The following is a 16954-nucleotide window of genomic DNA, read 5'->3' as shown; positions in this document are numbered from 1 at the left end:
GCCTTTCCCCTTTCCCAAAATAATACGAGAAAGAATGTCCTAAAATGGAAAACATGGGATACTTTGACCGGTATTCGGCTGCGTGTGACTGGATGGGTTTGCATGTGAGCTGGCAAAATGAACTAGGTAATGCCTGTTTCTTTGCAAAGTTACGATTCTGATGAATTAAATTCTACTTCTGGGTTCCTGGGTATGCATACATAGCATAAGAGTCATTCTAGTTACATAAAAGAGATGATCAAAGGTTACATTTAAATGTATATATATAAGCTTGCGACCCCATGGAGTATTGGGGTTAAAAAAATACTCAGAGGATTTCAAACAAAACAAAACAAAATAATCCAACCCACAAACCCAGCGTTCCCAGTTCCAACGCAGGGGAAAACACCCGCAAGAGGCAAGTCTGGATCCCCTCAGGCATTCTCCACACCACCTCCCTCATCCTGGAAGAGGCAATTTAACTTTACAGCTTTCAAGAAACTTCCCATTAGAAGTGGTTTCCAACTTTAGATTTATTGCATTTTCCAAGGTTACGTCATTTGGGCTGTGCATAATCCAGAGGGACTCAAGGGGCACACTTTAAATTGTGACAATAAATATTAACGAATATGTTCCTGATAAAACCTGCAATCTGCACACACGCACTCACACCCCCCACCGCCCCCCCCCCCCCACGAAACGGGACTTTTCACCTTATATGGTTACTTTTAAAAATAGATTCTTTCCACATTTCACTTTGTTGGTCTGCCAAACACACAGAGTCCATCTACTTTAGAAACACCAATTAAGAATATTAACAACACAAAAATACATAAGCAGGGGTTTAGAGTCAAGGGCACATAAATCGGCAGTGTTCAGTTCAGACAGTAAGTCAACAACGCAGAATGAGTAACAGAAAATCCGACTTCATCCAAAGGGAAGGAAGTAAGAACAACAGCCCTGAAAGTGATTCCTCCCCCCAATCCCAGGACCCGGACTCGGACTCCCCGACCCCTCCACTACCTCGAGACGTCAATGGAAGGATTAGGAAACAGGCGAAATGCTGGTGGCAGGGAGGGGTACCAGACGGGGCTAGGCAATGATGTGGGCAAGACTTACAGCAGGTGAGGACGGAGATCCTTTCGCTTCACGCTGGCTGTCACCTTCCGTATTCTTCTTTGAAATGCTGCTTCTCCTAGTGGTCACAATCCCCGCTGGTTCCCCCGTGGGGACAGGGGCAGACACGGGGGCTGCCTGATTGGGAAGCGGCTGTGGAAAGGGGGCTGGGCTGGGAGTTAACAGCCTTCAGCCTCACGTCCAGGTTCTGCCACTTAACTTTTCCGAGCCCTGGTTTTCCTCATCTGTAAAATGGGGATCCTAAACCCTACTTCATAGTGTTGCTGAGAGGAACCAGGTGTGTAAAGGTGGCTACTCTCACTAGAAAAGCACAAGGAGCCCGCCATGGCTTTATCCGTTTGGGGAGAAAACACCTGCTTCTCTCTGGTACTTAGCAGGTTGTGAGCTACGACTGATTTTAACCCAGGTCGTGATGTAGCCAGTCATTGTAAGATTGAGAGGCGGGCCGGGCGCGGTGGCTCACGCCTGTCATCCCGGCACTTTGGGAGGCCGAGGCGGGTGGATCACAAGGTCAAGAGATCGAGACAATCCTGGTCAACATGGTGAAACCCCGTCTCTACCAAAAATACAAAAAATTAGCTGGGCATGGTGGCACGTGCCTGTAATCCCAGCTACTCAGGAGGCTGAGGCAGGAGAATTGCCTGAGCCCAGGAGGCGGAGGTTGCGGTGAGCCGAGATCGTGCCATTGCACTCCAGCCTGGGTAACAAGAGCGAAACTCCATCTCAAAAAAAAAAAAAAAAAAAAAAAAGATTGAGAGGCGTGATGCTATACACACTTTAGACAATTTATAAATGAAGGAGGGAAGCAGGAAAGGAAGAAAGGTGAAAGGAATAGCTAGGCCTAACCCACACCTTTTTTTCTGCAAGAGACAGATGTCAGCCGTCAGTGCTATTCTGAATGCATCTCCGGGGAGTGGTCTGAGTTTTAGTCCTACTATGCTGAGTGGGCTGGCGGGCTCAGCCAGGAACCCTTTTCATAATCTTACTGTTGAGTAAGTCTAACAAAATGACATTAGTACAATCCTTTCCTTTAATTGTTTTCTATACAATCAGCCCATGTCCTCTGGGAGCTAATTTGATAATTCAGCAGAGACTCACTATTGCTCTATTTATGTCTTTATTACAACTAATTTTGTTCCATCTCTAAAAGGCTGTAGCATTTTGGTCTACAGCTTACTAAATTCAATGTATCAGACTGCAAAAGAAATTATACACATGGAAAAATAAGGTTTAGAAAAGTCCAGAAAATGGATACAACCCATGTAATGAATTAGAACTACACATGAATTAAATAACTGAATTCCTCTTTTTGAATATTTACACGGAAAATAAAATATTTACAGTTGGGGGAAATGGCCAGGCCCGGTGGCTTATGCCTGTAATCTCAGCACTTTGGGAAGCTCAGCCAGGCAGATCACAAGAGGCCAGGAGTTGCCAATATGGTGAAACCCCCCACCTTTGTTAAAAGTTCAAAAATTAGCTGGGTGTGGTGGTGCACCTCTGTAATCCCTGCTACCCAGGAGGCTGAGTCATGAGAATTGCTTGCAACCTGGGAGGTGGAGGTTGCAGTGAGCTGAGATCGTGCCACTACACTCTAATTTGGGCAACTGAGTGAGGCTCTGTCTCAAAAAAATAAAATAAGTAAGTAAATAAAGTTTAAGGAAAATGGAAACTCCTTCAACATTTATATAATGAAAGTTTTAAAACGTTACTGTCATATTCTGATGTGTTTCCAAATTCTGTTACATTTATAACATTTCAATAATTTATTGGATTAAAAAATGAAGGGAAAACATAGTTATCAAGGGACGACAATTTGCTATGATTTTACACACAAGGATCCAGTGATACTCATTATTCCCATTTTACAGATAAGAAAACTTGCTCAGAAACAACTAATACCTTCCCACTGCCTAAGCATAAAGCCAAAATTCTTTTTTTTTTTTTTTTTGAGATGGAGTTTCGCTCTTGTTACCCAGGCTGGAGTGCAATGGCGCGATCTCGGCTCACCACAACCTCCGCCTCCTGGGTTCAGGCAATTCTCCTGCCTCAGCCTCCCGAGTAGCTGGGATTACAGGCACGCACCACCATGCCCAGCTACTTTTTTGTATTTTTAGTAGAGACGGGGTTTCACCATGTTGACCAGGATGGTCTCGATCTCTTGACCTCGTGATCCACCCGCCTCGGCCTCCCAAAGTGCCGGGATTACAGGCTTGAGCCACCGCGCCCGGCAAAGCCAAAATTCTTTTAAGATGCTAAATGCATACAGCTATCTCCAGTTCATTTTGATGTCTCCTCCGGTCCATTCTCTGCCTCCTCCAGTACAGCATGAGCCATTCCACAACCTCAGGCCCCGGCCACATGTTCTGCACTGCAGTTCCCTGAACAAGCCCTGCTGGCTCATGCCTCTGTGCCTCACACTGCCTGCTCTGCCCCCAGCTCTCTTCTTCTCTGGCAAGAGTACCAACATTCCAACCAAGCTTCACTGGAAGTATATTCCGAAATGTTGTCTGATTCTACTAACCACAGACCCATGTGACCAGACCCCCCGGAACTCTTCCTACCCTTCTGTGGCACATGCACGTTATAGCTCTTGTTGGCTCTCAGATGTCTCCTTTCTCTGCAAGGTCCTTGAAAGGTGGGCCTGGGTGCTATGGAAGCACTTTGCTGCTGGCCTCAGCCACACACTGCCCGCTACAGCAGCTTCTCCATGGCTGACGTTAACAGGCCCTACCTAGATCTCTCTCTTCATGGCTCTGCCCAAGCCGAGCAGTTAAAAATAGACCCTGGGTAGCTGGTTATTTTCCCTTTCTGTTACTGTTCTCTTAAATTCCAACTCAACCTCCATCTTACTTTCAAATAATAATAATAATAATAATGCATGCAGGGCTTAATATCTAGGTGATGGGTTGATAGTTGCAGCGAACGACCACGGTACCGGTTTACCTAAGTAACAAACCCGCACATCCCACATATGTACCCTGGATCTTATAAAATAAAATTAATTTGAAAAAAAAAAAAAAACAAGTGACATTTCCAAGCCCGTTGAGTCTTTATAGAAACATATAAATATCCAGCCCTAATAACTAAACACAGGCCATCTTGGAAAATGCTTTGTGATGTGTGTGTTGCTTTGTATCACTGAACGGAACCTGCGTTTTCATTAAACAGGTTCACAACACACGTTTTGATGAATCTAAAAAATGACATTTCAGCTATTACTAAGCCTCTATTAAGAACATATGAATATCCAAGCCTAAGAACTAAAAACAAGCTCTGTGGGAAAAAACTTTGTGATGTGCTATTTTATATCACTGAATGGAACCTGTGTTTTCATTAAACAGGTTCCAAACACACACACACACCGGGAAAAAAAAAAAAAAGAAAAGAAAAGAAAGGAAGAAAAGGGAGAGCTAAGTAACTGAATGTGGATTAGCTTAATTTCCAGTCGGAGGGCTGAACTGCTCTGCAGAAGTTCCTAGGAGGCCCCAGAGGGTGAAAATTCCAATTATTTACGGTATTAAAAAGGAGATTAAGAGCATTGTTTTGTTTCTTAAAAGATGTCTGATGATTTTACCACACAGAAACCTAATGAGGATCTTTCCTGTCTCTCCCTCTATACATATATATATGTAGATACATACATTTTGTGTTAGCGTTTCAAAAATATCACAACTATTTGTGAAAAAATAACATTCTGGCTTCAAGTCTTGGTTGGGTTGGCCTTTCTTCAACTAAATACTTTCTGTTAGTGCTTAGAATATGTGGAAATCAGAACTCTAAAGAAGAGCTGCTATGCATGGGATGCATGTGGTTAGCTTTTATGGATACAATGCATGTGGTCAGCTGCTATGCACTAATGCATGCAGTTAGCTTCTATGGATACAATGCATGTGGTTCAGTCACTGCTTTTACAACTTCCCATGCCTTTGCACCAGCTTGCCTCTTTCACTGCCAAATCAGATCACCCTGATGAACGTTTCATCACTCCTCTGCTTTGTGCAATATTTTCTGTTGTATACTGGATATAAATGTGCAAACATAAACACAAGTATTTTTATTCTTACAGTGTGGTTAAGAGGAGGTAGAAAATAGCATCAAGATTTCTAGCCTGGGAAAAAGATAGCATTATTAAATCTAGCGACCTGGACAGAAACAGGAAGACGTCTTTAAGAAGAGGTTCCTGGATTTGGAACTTAGGAAGCCATTGGTGAAGGCAGAAGCTGGACTCTAAGTCGAGGGTGGGGAGCCAGGAGATGAGTGCAATGAATTCAGGCAATGTGAAGATGGAAGAGAAATGGGCAGAGCAGGGAGCAAGGCAGGTGGAGATTTTCTTAGACAGTGAGACCAGTGGGCATGTTATAAAGTTATGGAAAAAGAACCAGCAGTGAGAAAGAAACTACAGCTACAAAAGGGAAGGAGGTATTTGATGGGCAAGATTTTAGAGGCAATGCTTACTATCCAAAGCTTACACAGAGGTGGCCAGGAATGGTGGCTCACGCCTGTAATCCCAGCACTTTGGAAGGGCGAGGCAGGTGGATAACCTGAGGTCAGGAGTTCAAGACTAGCCTGGCAAACATAGTGAAACCCCTTCTCTACTAAAAATACAAAAATTAGCCAAGTGTGGTAGCAGGCGCCTGTAATCCTAGCTACTAGGGAGGCTGAGACACAAGAATCACTTGAATCTGGGAGGCGAAGGTTGCAGTAAGCAAAGATCATGCCACTGCACTCCAGCTGAGGTGACAGAGCAAGACTCCATCTCAAAAACAAACAGGCAGGCGCGGTGGCTCGCACCTGTAATCCCAGGACTTTGGGAGGTTTAGGCGGGTGGATCACGAGGTCAGGAGTTCAAAAGCAGCCTGGCCAAGACAGTGAAACCCCATCTCTATTAAAAATACAAAAAATTGGCCGGGCACGGTGGCTCATGCCTGTAATCCCAGCACTTTGGGAGGCCGAGGCGGGTGGATCACGAGGTCAAGAGATCGAGACCACCCTGGTCAACATGGTGAAACCCCGTCTCTACTAAAAATACAAAACATTAGCTGGGCATGGTGGCGTGTGCCTGTAATCCCAGCTACTCAGGAGGCTGAGGCAGGAGAATTGCCTGAACCCAGGAGGCGGAGGTTGCGGTGAGCCGAGATCGCACCATTGCACTCCAGCCTGGGTAACAAGAGCGAAACTCCGTCTCAAAAAAAAAAAACAACAAAAAACCACATGTCAGTCAGTCAAGGAACACTTACTGAACAATTCTGAGGTACTAGGCACCTTAGAGCCTAGGGAAGGGCTCCACTGTCAAGTCCGGGAGTTAGGCAACTAAATATGTCCTAACAGTGTGGTAAGTGCTACGTTAGAAGTCTACGTAGGCCAAATGGGAGAATGGAGAAGATGCGTTTAATTCGAGGGTGGGGTGGGATGTAGTTTCCTGGACGGGGAGTTTCTGAAGCCTATCTGTAAACTGAAAACGGAGAACGTGCCACTGGAAATTCCATCTTATTTCCTTCCAGGATACAGAAACTTGGAAGGAATATAACCATACTCTATGTATACGCAAGCAATTCAATACATTGGCACGGAAGGATCTTAATTATCCATGCTCCAGGATGTAATTTCATTATCATCAAAGGGTTTGATAGGCAAGACTGACAGAGCTTCAGGAAAACATGATTAATATTTTTTTCTGCAAGTAACAAAGGGTCTGCCTGTGGCTGCATATTTTATTAGAGTCCTCAGGCATTGCTGAGAACTGTTCTGAGGAACTTCCTGATTCAACGTGGGCCACTAAATTCTGGTTTAATAATTACTTCTATTCTATTATCTCCCACAGCCAAGCATAAGGCAAATATTTTCTTAAATGCCTTTGCTAAAAAAAAAAAAAAAAAAAAATCAATTATCTAGGCTTTGTTTCTATCTTTTAAAAATATTATAAGTATCTTATCTTTCCATGAGAAACAAATTTTCCATAGGTCTCCTTGTTTATACGCCTCGTCATTTACAACTCTGAATATCGAAGTCTTTACTAAGTTTTGCCAATGGGCTCTATTTCATCCTATGTGTCAACAAGCCACTTTGATATTGCAGTTCTGACCTGCAATTTCTTAATAGGAAAAACAGCACCCCGTTGCTAGAATGATACAGCCATAGAATCCAAGTGGCCTTGAAACCACTTCTGTAATCACTTAGGTGACGAAGGACAAACTACCCAGCACTTGATCTGATTTTCTGTCTTAACTGAGAGAAGACACGCTTTCATTTACCATTATATAACGGAATCTTTGTAAGAGTCAAAATAGATGAGAGGAGAATGGCGGGATTTTTCTGTTCAAAGTGATTTTGCCTTTGCTATCATTTATTTCAGGCTTATTTTATGCCAGACATGGTGCTTAGCACTTCACAAGAATTATTTCATTTTGTCCCAACAGACTGTTGCGACAATTATCCTTTGTTTTTTTGAGACAGTGTCTTGCTCTGTGGCCCAGGCTGGAATGCAGTGGTGTGATCTCGGCTCACTGCAACCTTCTCCTCCCAGGGTTCAACCTATTGTCCTGCCTCAGCCTCCCGAGGAGCTGGGATTACAGGTGGTGCCGCCACGCCTGGCTAATTTTTGTATTTTTAGCAGAGACAGGGTTTCACTGTGTTGGCCAGGCTGGTCTTGAACTCCTGACCACAGGTGATCCACCCACTTCAGCCTTCCAAAGTGCTGGGATTACAGACGTGACCCACCGCACCCGGCCCAATTATTCTTATTGTATAATGAGGAGATTGAGGCTTAGAGAAACTGAGAGTCAAATAGAGTTTGAGTTCTTTTTCTGATTTTGCCATTAACTGATGAGTGACCATCGTCAAGTTACCCAATGTCCCTCTGTGTGTGTGTAAGCCAGGAACCGTTATGATACCTATCGCACAGTGTGGTGGATTATTATGTGAGGTACTGGCCCATGGTGTGTCTAGCATGAATATGGTGTCTCCTCTTGGAGGCAGCGTGGGGTATCAGAGAGAGCCCGGGCTGTGGAATTCGATGACCTGGGCTCTACTACTACTTAGCAATGTGATGCTGGGCATGTACTTCAGCTTCCTGATCTTCAAGCTCCTCATCCATGAAATAAGACCAATATGTGCGGGGCCGGGCGCGGTGGCTCAAGCCTGTAATCCCAGCACTTTGGGAGGCCGAGGTCGGTGGATCACGAGGTCAAGAGATTGAGACCAACCTGGTCAACATGGTGAAACCCCGTCTCTACTAAAAATACAAAAAATTAACTGGGCATGGTGGTGCGTGCCTGTAATCCCAGCTACTCAGGAGGCTGAGGCAGGAGAATTGCCTGAACCCAGGAGGCGGAGGTTGCGGTGAGCCGAGATCGTGCCATTGCACTCCAGCCTGGGTAACAAGAGCGAAACTCCGTCTCAAAAAAAAAAAAAAAAAAAAAAAAAAAAGACCAATATGTGCACCTCACAGTTACTGAAGGGTTAAGTGAGATGAGCCCTCATAAAGCGCTTCCTTAGCCTAAGGCTGCTACAAACTGAGATGCTACCTCTTTCTCCTCCTTGAGGGTCACATGTACAAGGTAACTCTCTTAAGGGTGCAACACAGTAAGGAATGTAACTTGTAAGAAGACTGCAGGGGAGCTTTCAGAGACTTGCAATGTGGGAAGGGGGCCACTGGTCAACCACAGCAGGTCAGTGTGGGAGGTATGGCTTGGTACCTTCTGCCGCCAGCATGGGCAGACTATCTGTACATCAAGGAAGACAGGATTCCCCATGAAAGGGCACAGCTGAATAAGCTAGCTAACTGCTATGTCGATTGTCTGAAGTGCTCTGTCAGTAGAGACTGAGATTCTACAAAAGGCTGTCACTGTGGTTTCACATCTATGAAAAGCATATTCCAGTAGAAATGACAAATAATCAGTGTTTCAAACATATTTATAGCATCTTCCTATGAGCAAGCCAACAGGAATAGCCCTCACAAAGGATACTAATAAAGTCATCTTAGAAAAGATTGGTCGGATTTGATTGAGTTTTTAAAAAATGCAAGGATCCCATTCAAAGGTAAAATGGTCCACTGTGTCATGAAGTAGAGACAGACCAACTGCCACTTTTCTAGGACATAATCATTATACAACTCCAATCCAGACAAAAAGACATTACAACATCTGTACTGCCGGGCGCAGTGGCTCACGCCTGTAATGCAGGCACTTTGGGAGGCTGAGGTAGGTAGATCATTTGAGGTCAGGAGTTGGAGACCAGCCTGACCAACATGGTGAAACTCTGTCTCTACCAAAAACACAAAAATTAGCTGGGCATGGTGGTGTATGCCTGTAATCCCTGCTATTTGGGAGGCTAAGGCAGGAGAATCACTTCAACCTGGGAGGTGGAGGTTGCAGTAAGCTGAGATTGCGCCACTGTACTCTAGCCTGGGTGACAGAGCAAGACTCCATCTCAAAAAAAAAAAAAAAAAAAAAAGACATCTGTACCTGAAATTGTACCTTCAGAACCTCTGCACTGCTTCACTTCCTTAAAATCTGACTGGTTATCTGATCTCTCAATCCATGGTAGATTAGAAGCAAAAATTAGAATTAGGTAGAAGGTAGAAACAGATGAGAGCAACAAAGAAATGATTGGTTATATAACTTAACCAACATGAATAAATGATTGGTTACAATACAGAAGAGGTAGAAAATGAAATACAGAAAGATATTATTTAATAGTTCAAATGCTGTTCATACACATAACATTGACTTTTAAGTATGCAGCTAAGTATGAATTACTTTAAAATATGTTTTTATCAAGATGATTATTTTTGAAAACGTTCTGGTGCTTGATAGAGAAAAGAAAGAATCATTAGAAAATTCACCTTCGGCTGGGCGCGGTGGCTCACGCCTGTAATCCCAGCACTTTGGGAGGCCAAGGTGGGTGGATCACGAGGTCAAGAGATCGAGACCACCCTGGTCCACATGGTGAAACCCCGTCTCTACTAGAAATACAAAACATTAGCTGGGCGTGGTGGCGTGTGCCTGTAATCCCAGCTACTCGGGAGGCTGAGGCAGGAGAATTGCCTGAACCCAGGAGGCGGAAATTGTGGTGAGCCGAGATCACGCCATTGCACTCCAGCCTGGGTAACAAGAGCGAAACTCCGTCTCAAAAAAAATTTTAAAAAAAGGAAATTTACCTTCACAGACTACCACTCAGTTCAGTGACAAAAACCAAATCAATGAGAGGCGATTCTGGGTTATTTCCAAAACTATCCACAATCCATTGCCCATTTTGGGGTATACTTCTATAGAATTCTCTTTTCCATTATGCAGAAAAACAATCCAACACATAAAGATTGAAATTATCCTAAATTAATTCAATTAAAATCTGTAAGACGAATGTTTTTGTGTTTCTTCTCAGGAACATTCATGAGCAATTTAATACTAACTAAGTGTTTCTATTTTTTCCCTTCTTTACTCAAAACTGCTAAACTATAGATATTATTTTAAAATATAAGGTAGAAAGAGGAAATTCATGCTCTTTGAACAGCTCTCTTTCTGTGTGCATGTCTTTAAAAGCCATATATCCACGCCTGCAAGAAACAAAGCACAGTGTTTTCTAGCACCAGAAGTTTAATAACTGAAAATATCAATGATCCTTGTGGCTTCTGTTCCACAATGACTAAGCCAACCATGAATGAACTCCACACAGATCCTGAATTCTTTACACTGGTTCTCAGAATTGGAATTTTCTGGGCTGGGGTAGGATCAACCAGAAAATTATTTTGTTTCCTCATCTTGAACAGACAAAATGACTGCAGAAGAACAGCTAAGGAAAATGTTTGAACTGTACAGTGAAATAGTATCATTTGCTCTTTATGAAAATACTTTAGATGTCTAGCTTAAGCCAAAATAACCCCATTGAAACGGCCCTCATTTGATTCAGGACACACATTTTGTGATCAGAGACTGTATCAGATCTCAGATAGAAATGGACCCTTAAGGCCGGGCGCGGTGGCTCAAGCCTGTAATCCCAGCACTTTGGGAGGCCGAGGCGGGTGGATCACGAGGTCAAGAGATCGAGACCATCCTGGTCAACATGGTGAAACCCCGTCTCTACTAAAAATACAAAAAAATTAGCTGGGCATGGTGGCACATGCCTGTAATCCCAGCTACTTGGGAGGCTGAGGCAGGAGAATTGCCTGAACCCAGGAGGTGGAGGTTGCGGTGAGCCGAGATCGCGTCATTGCACTCCAGCCTGGGTAACAAGAGCAAAACTCCGTCTCAAAAAAAAAAAAAAAAAAAAAAAAAAAAAGGACCCTTATTCCCCTTATTAAATCAATAAAATAAAATTTAAAAAATCACATCTCTAGGAGATGTGGTCTATCTGACTCTTACAACCTCTGGTGATGCCTGTGCCAAATCTCTATATTCTCTTTAACAGCTTCCGAGTCGGCCCTAGGTCATATGTGCGGTGACATATATTCCACTGGAATAAATAGTAATTTTGTCAGTAAATTTCAACTACGGGCGTGGGGGGAAGTGTTCTTTCAGATCGACTTACTCTTAGATTCTGTCACCATTACTTCAAAACCTCATCTAAGGCAAGGGCCAGCAAAATACGGTTGTTTGGTAAATAAAGCTTTATTGGAACACAGCCACAGCCATTCACATGTGTATCATGCCATAACTGCTTTCTAGAAAGACAAAGCTTGAGTAGTTGTGGCAAAAACTGCGAAACCTAAAATCTTTACTGTTTGGCTCTTTATTGAAAAAGTTTCCTGACCCATGATCTAAGGGTGCTTATTGGGCCAGTTAGTCACCGATGTCATTAGGGAAGAGGTGTAAGGTGGTCAAGCCCAACGTAGTGGAGACTGTGTCTATGCGCTGGAGGGGGGTGGTCAGGCGGCAACGGCGGCACACAGACACTTCCTTCATCACTATTTCTCATCCTTCTTAGTCGACTATCTCAGAGTGGTAAATACGTGAGCTCTATTTGGCCAAGTCCACGTGATTTTTACTAGGATGATTACACTAAAACAAAATCTGGCCATTGATGACTTTCAAGACAGCCTCATTCATTCATTCGACAGAGTATGTACTATGCACGAGGTACCAGTGAGCAAACAGACCACATCCTGTGCCCACAGGACTAAGGGCTCAGTGGGGGAGGTTGAAATTCTTTAGATAATAATATAGATGTAGTAAAATAGCTACAATAACCACTGGTAGAAGAAGGAGGCCACGGTGCCACTAGCGGGTATGACGCGGTTGCGACGTCAGGGAGGACTTCTCCGGGGAGTATCACTGAAGCTGAGGGCTAAGCGGGCGTTAGCTGGTTGACAGCTGAGGGAAGAGGCTCAAGCAGTGAGCACAGCACAGGCAAAGGCCTGGGAGGCAGGTGGGAGTGACGGACTCAAGGCCAGCACAGGAGGAGCAGAAAGAGTGACAGAGGGAGGGACATGAGGGGAGACTGTGGGCCAAGCCAAGCAGGGCTTGGATCCCCCTTAACACGTTTTGAGTTATTCCAAGGGCAGAGTCAAGCCCAGTAATCCCTGGGCGACAGCCGTCCCCTCTCTCCGGCTACTGCTGTCTCCGTCATCCTTTCTCTCCCCTCCCCTCCTCTCCCCTCCCCTCCCCTCCCCTCCTGTCCTCTGCTGTCCCCTTCCCTCCCCCTTCTCTCCCCTCCACTCCCCTCCCCTCCCCTCCCCTCCCCTCCTCTCCCCTCCCCTCGTCTCCCCTCCTGTCCTCTGCTGTCCCCTTCCCTCCCCATTCTCTCCCCTCCCCTCCCCTCCCCTCCCCTCCCCTCGTCTCCCCTCCTGTCCTCTGCTGTCCCCTTCCCTCCCCCTTCTCTCCCCTCCCCTCCCCTCCCCTCCTCTCCCCTCCCCTCCCCTCCTGTCCTCTGCTGTCCCCTTCCCTCCCCCTTCTCTCCCCTCCCCTCCCCTCCCCTCCCCTCCCCTCCTGTCCTCTGCTGTCCCCTTCCCTCCCCCTTCTCTCCCCTCCCCTCCCTTCCTCTCCCCTCCCCTCCCCTCCTGTTCTCTGCTGTCCCCTTCCCTCCCCCTCCTCTCCCCTCCCCTCCCCTCCTGTCCTCTGCTGTCCCCTTCCCTCCCCCTCCTCTCCCCTCCCCTCCCCTCCTGTCCTCTGCTGTCCCCTTCCCTCCCCCTTCTCTCCCCTCTTCCCCTCCCCCTCCTCTCCCCTCTCCCCTGCTCTCTCCCCTCCCCTCCCCTCCCTTCCTCTCCCTTCCCCTCCCCTCCTCTCCCCTCCCCTCCCCTCCTGTCCTCTGCTGTCCCCTTCCCTCCCCCTTCTCTCCCCTCCCCTCCTCTCCCCTCCCCTCCCCTCCTGTCCTCTGCTGTCCCCTTCCCTCCCCCTCCTCTCCCCTCCCCTCCCCTCCTGTCCTCTGCTGTCCCCTTCCCTCCCCCTCCTCTCCCCTCTCTTCCCCTCCCCCTCCTCTCCCCTCTCCCCTGCTCTCTCCTCTCCCCTCTCCTCTCTTCTCCTTTTAATCCTGGGCCAAATACAGAGCTCTGTTTTGAAGATGTACCTAAGTCTACAGCACCACATTCAATGAGCACAAAGCAAAAAGGAAAACGTGACAAAGAATGTAACACGCAAGTTTTCCCGAACACGCGAGACACGTAAAGACGCGCGGGCTGCCTCCACTCCTCTTTCTGTGTGCGGGGTGAATACTGCAAACGGCCAGTGGAGCGAATATTCATCGAGCCACCGGCCGCTTCCTGCTGGCAATAGCACATTTTCAAACTTCAATTATACCGTTTGATCAATGATATTTCGTAGCTGAAAAGGAGGGAGAGTCACGGGGAGAGCAGCGAAAATGGAAGGTAACACAGAGAAGTGGAAAAATCTCAGAACAGGACACGCGAATCGTGGCCCCGACACTTACTAACTTTGTGGCCCGGGCAACTTACTTAACTTCTCCAAGTTCGGATTTCCCTACCTACAAAAAGGAGAATCATGAGGTGTCTGTCACAGAATTGTTAGGATCAAAGGATGTAAAAGTTTCTGACATTCAGTAGGAGCTCTGGGATACCTGTCTGCCTTTTCCAGTAATACAGTCTGTTTCTAATGCATAGCGTGGACTCAGAGAAAGCAGGACAAGCAGCAAGAGCAGACATACATAAGGAAGTAAATGAGAAAATCGTCTTATCTACAGTTATAGTAGGCGGCTCTTTGTGCTTTGCAAACTTTACCTACTATTGTTCTCCAACCTAATGGTTCCAAGTGCCTACGTGACACCTTAAAATGACCTTATCCCCAACCCTCCTTAGCAGGTAGCAAAAAATATATATAAAATCAAAGGTAGAGACATACGTCTGATTATGAAAGTAAAGGTTATTCTGGATAATTAATGATATCTGCCGGGCGCGGTGGCTCAAGCCTGTAATCCCAGCACTTTGGGAGGCCGAGGCGGGTGGATCACAAGGTCGAGAGATCGAGACCACCCTGGTTAACATGGCAAAACCCGTCTCTACTAAAAATACAAAAAATTAGCTGGGCATGGTGGCGCGTGCCTGTAATCCCAGCTACTCGGGAGGCTGAGGCAGGAGAATTGCCTGAACCCAGGAGGCGGAGGTTGCGGTGAGCCGAGATCGCGCCATTGCACTCCAGCCTGGATAACAAGAGCGAAACTCCGTCTCAAAAAATAATAATAAATAATAATAATTAATGATATCCAAGAATATTGATAAAGCAGCAACAGAACAACTCAGCCTGAGACCTCTCTGATACACATATAGCTGACTGGTCCTTGATAATAATCGTGACTGACTTTAAGGAAAAGATGAACAAATTAAAGGAAAGAATGATTTCTACATAGAAGTCTCACTTTGATTCTCAGAATGTAGAAGACCAAAAAGCAAAAAATTCTACTTTAGGTGCATAATGGCTAAAAGAATCACTACAAATGTTTTACTGGGCAAGTCTAATCACTTTTAAGTGTGGCTGGACCTTTTTGATTAGGAAATTATAACATAAGCAGCATGCGCTTCTCTCTCTTAGGAAAATATTAAGGACTCTGAAATACAGCCATGTTTGTGTGCTCAGGAGTCCAAGGTTGCTATAGAGTCGTTTTTCCTTCTTTCAGCTGATAAAAGGAAGTGAAAGTGAAGTTGCCTGTTGGAGGTGGGACTGTATGTGGAAGCACAGACAGTTACATATTCCTGAGTTCCCCAAGTAAAGGATTGAGCCATGCCATACAAGGGACTTTGTAGATAGAGCTCAAGAACAAAAATCCTAAGTATATTTAAATATTTAAGCCGGAAGCCAGTGGCCAACTATGAAGGGTTTTATTTAAACGGAACGTTAAAAACAGACTGACTCATACAAATAGGTCAAAATAAAATTTGCAGAAGCCAGCCTAAAGTTTTTTTTGCAGCCTCAGCATTTTTAAACCAGGGGGTTACAACGAGGCAAGTTTTTCTTCTTTCTTTTTTTTATTTTTTAAATTTTTTTTAAATTTATTTTTATTTTTATTTTATTTTTTTAAATTTATTTTTATTTAATTATTTATATTTTTTAAAAGCTTACAGCGCCTGGTATTCCCGGGCAGTCTCCCATCCAAGTACTAACCAGGCCTGACCCTGCTTTGCTTCCGAGATCAGAAGGTTTTTCTTTAGTTACAGTCTTAACAATAAATCACTCTGGCCACTTGCTCACAGGTTTTTGGGAACTTTATCCGGCTTTCACATTTATGAAATCTTCCGGCTGGGCGTGGTGTCTCACGCCTGTAATCTCAGCACTTTGGGAGGCCGAGGCAGGCAGATCGCAAGGTCAGGAGTTCAAGACCAACCTGGCCAACATGGCGAAAACCCATCTCTACTAAGAATACCAAAATTAGCTGAACATGGTGGCGGGCACCTGTAATACCAGCTACTTGGGAGACTGAGGCAGGAGAATCACTTCAACCTGGGAGGCAGAGGTTGCAGGGAGCCAGGATTGCCCCATTGCACCTCCAGCCTGGGCAACAAGAGCAGGACTCTGTCTTCAAAAAAAAAAAAAAAAAAAAGAGGCCGGGCGCGGTGGCTCAAGCCTGTAATCCCAGCATTTTGTGAGGCCGAGGCGGGTGGATCACAAGGTCAAGAGATCGAGACCATCCTGGTCAACATGGTGAAACCCTGTCTCTACTAAAAATACAAAAAATTAGCTGGGCATGGTGGCACGTGCCTGTAATCCCAGCTCCTCGGGAGGCTGAGGCAGGAGAATTGCCTGAACCCAGGAGGCGGAGGTTGCGGTGAGCCGAGATCGCACCATTGCACTCCAGCCTGGGTAACAAGAGCGAAACTCCGTCTCAAAAAAAAAAAAAAAGAAAGAAAGAAATCTCCCTTCTAACTTTTTTTTGAATTTACTTACCAAAATTTATGTCAGTTGGCATTCAGCTAACAGCAGTGTGCTAGGAAATAAAATGGCTAAAGAATTCTGGAGATATCTTGAAAGAATTGGCCACATTTTTAAGACCATACAGTTAGGCAAAAAGACCCCTCATAGTATGGAGGTGTGCTGGTTAGAGCGTGCAGCCTACAATGAAGGTGTCCAGTCTCTGTCTGTTTCTCTGTTTGCTTTATTTCTCACAGCGTCTCTTTCTGTTGCCCAGGCTGAAGCGCAGTGTTGCAATCCTGGCTCGCCGTAGCCTCCAGCTCTCGGCCTCAAGTTATCCTGATCTTTCTGCCTCAGCCTCCTGAATAGACAGGACTATAGGCATGCACCACCCTGCCCAGCTAATTTTTGTTTTCTTTTTTGGGGGAGAGATGGTCTCACTAAGTTGCTAAGGCTGGTCTCAAACTCCTGGGGTCAAGTGATCAGGTGTGAGATACCACGCCTGGCCCAAGACTCTCTTTTCTAAACAAACTCTGGGTCTTCTCTCC

At 45.4% G+C, this 16954-nt stretch overlaps 2 protein-coding genes across 3 annotated transcripts in view; one reads left to right on the top strand and one right to left on the bottom strand.

Annotated features, from left to right (window-relative positions):
• Positions 1 to 16954, bottom strand: part of CMSS1 (cms1 ribosomal small subunit homolog) — a 361157-nt gene that overhangs the window by 199653 nt on the left and 144550 nt on the right. The gene's annotated exons all lie outside the window — the stretch shown is intronic.
• FILIP1L (filamin A interacting protein 1 like) overlaps positions 1 to 16954 on the top strand; it is a 276807-nt gene that overhangs the window by 138344 nt on the left and 121509 nt on the right. The gene's annotated exons all lie outside the window — the stretch shown is intronic.

Source organism: Saimiri boliviensis, chromosome 8 (genome assembly GCF_048565385.1).
Source record: "Saimiri boliviensis isolate mSaiBol1 chromosome 8, mSaiBol1.pri, whole genome shotgun sequence".
NCBI lineage: Eukaryota > Metazoa > Chordata > Mammalia > Primates > Cebidae > Saimiri > Saimiri boliviensis.
This window is presented reverse-complemented; position numbering and strand designations above follow the sequence as displayed.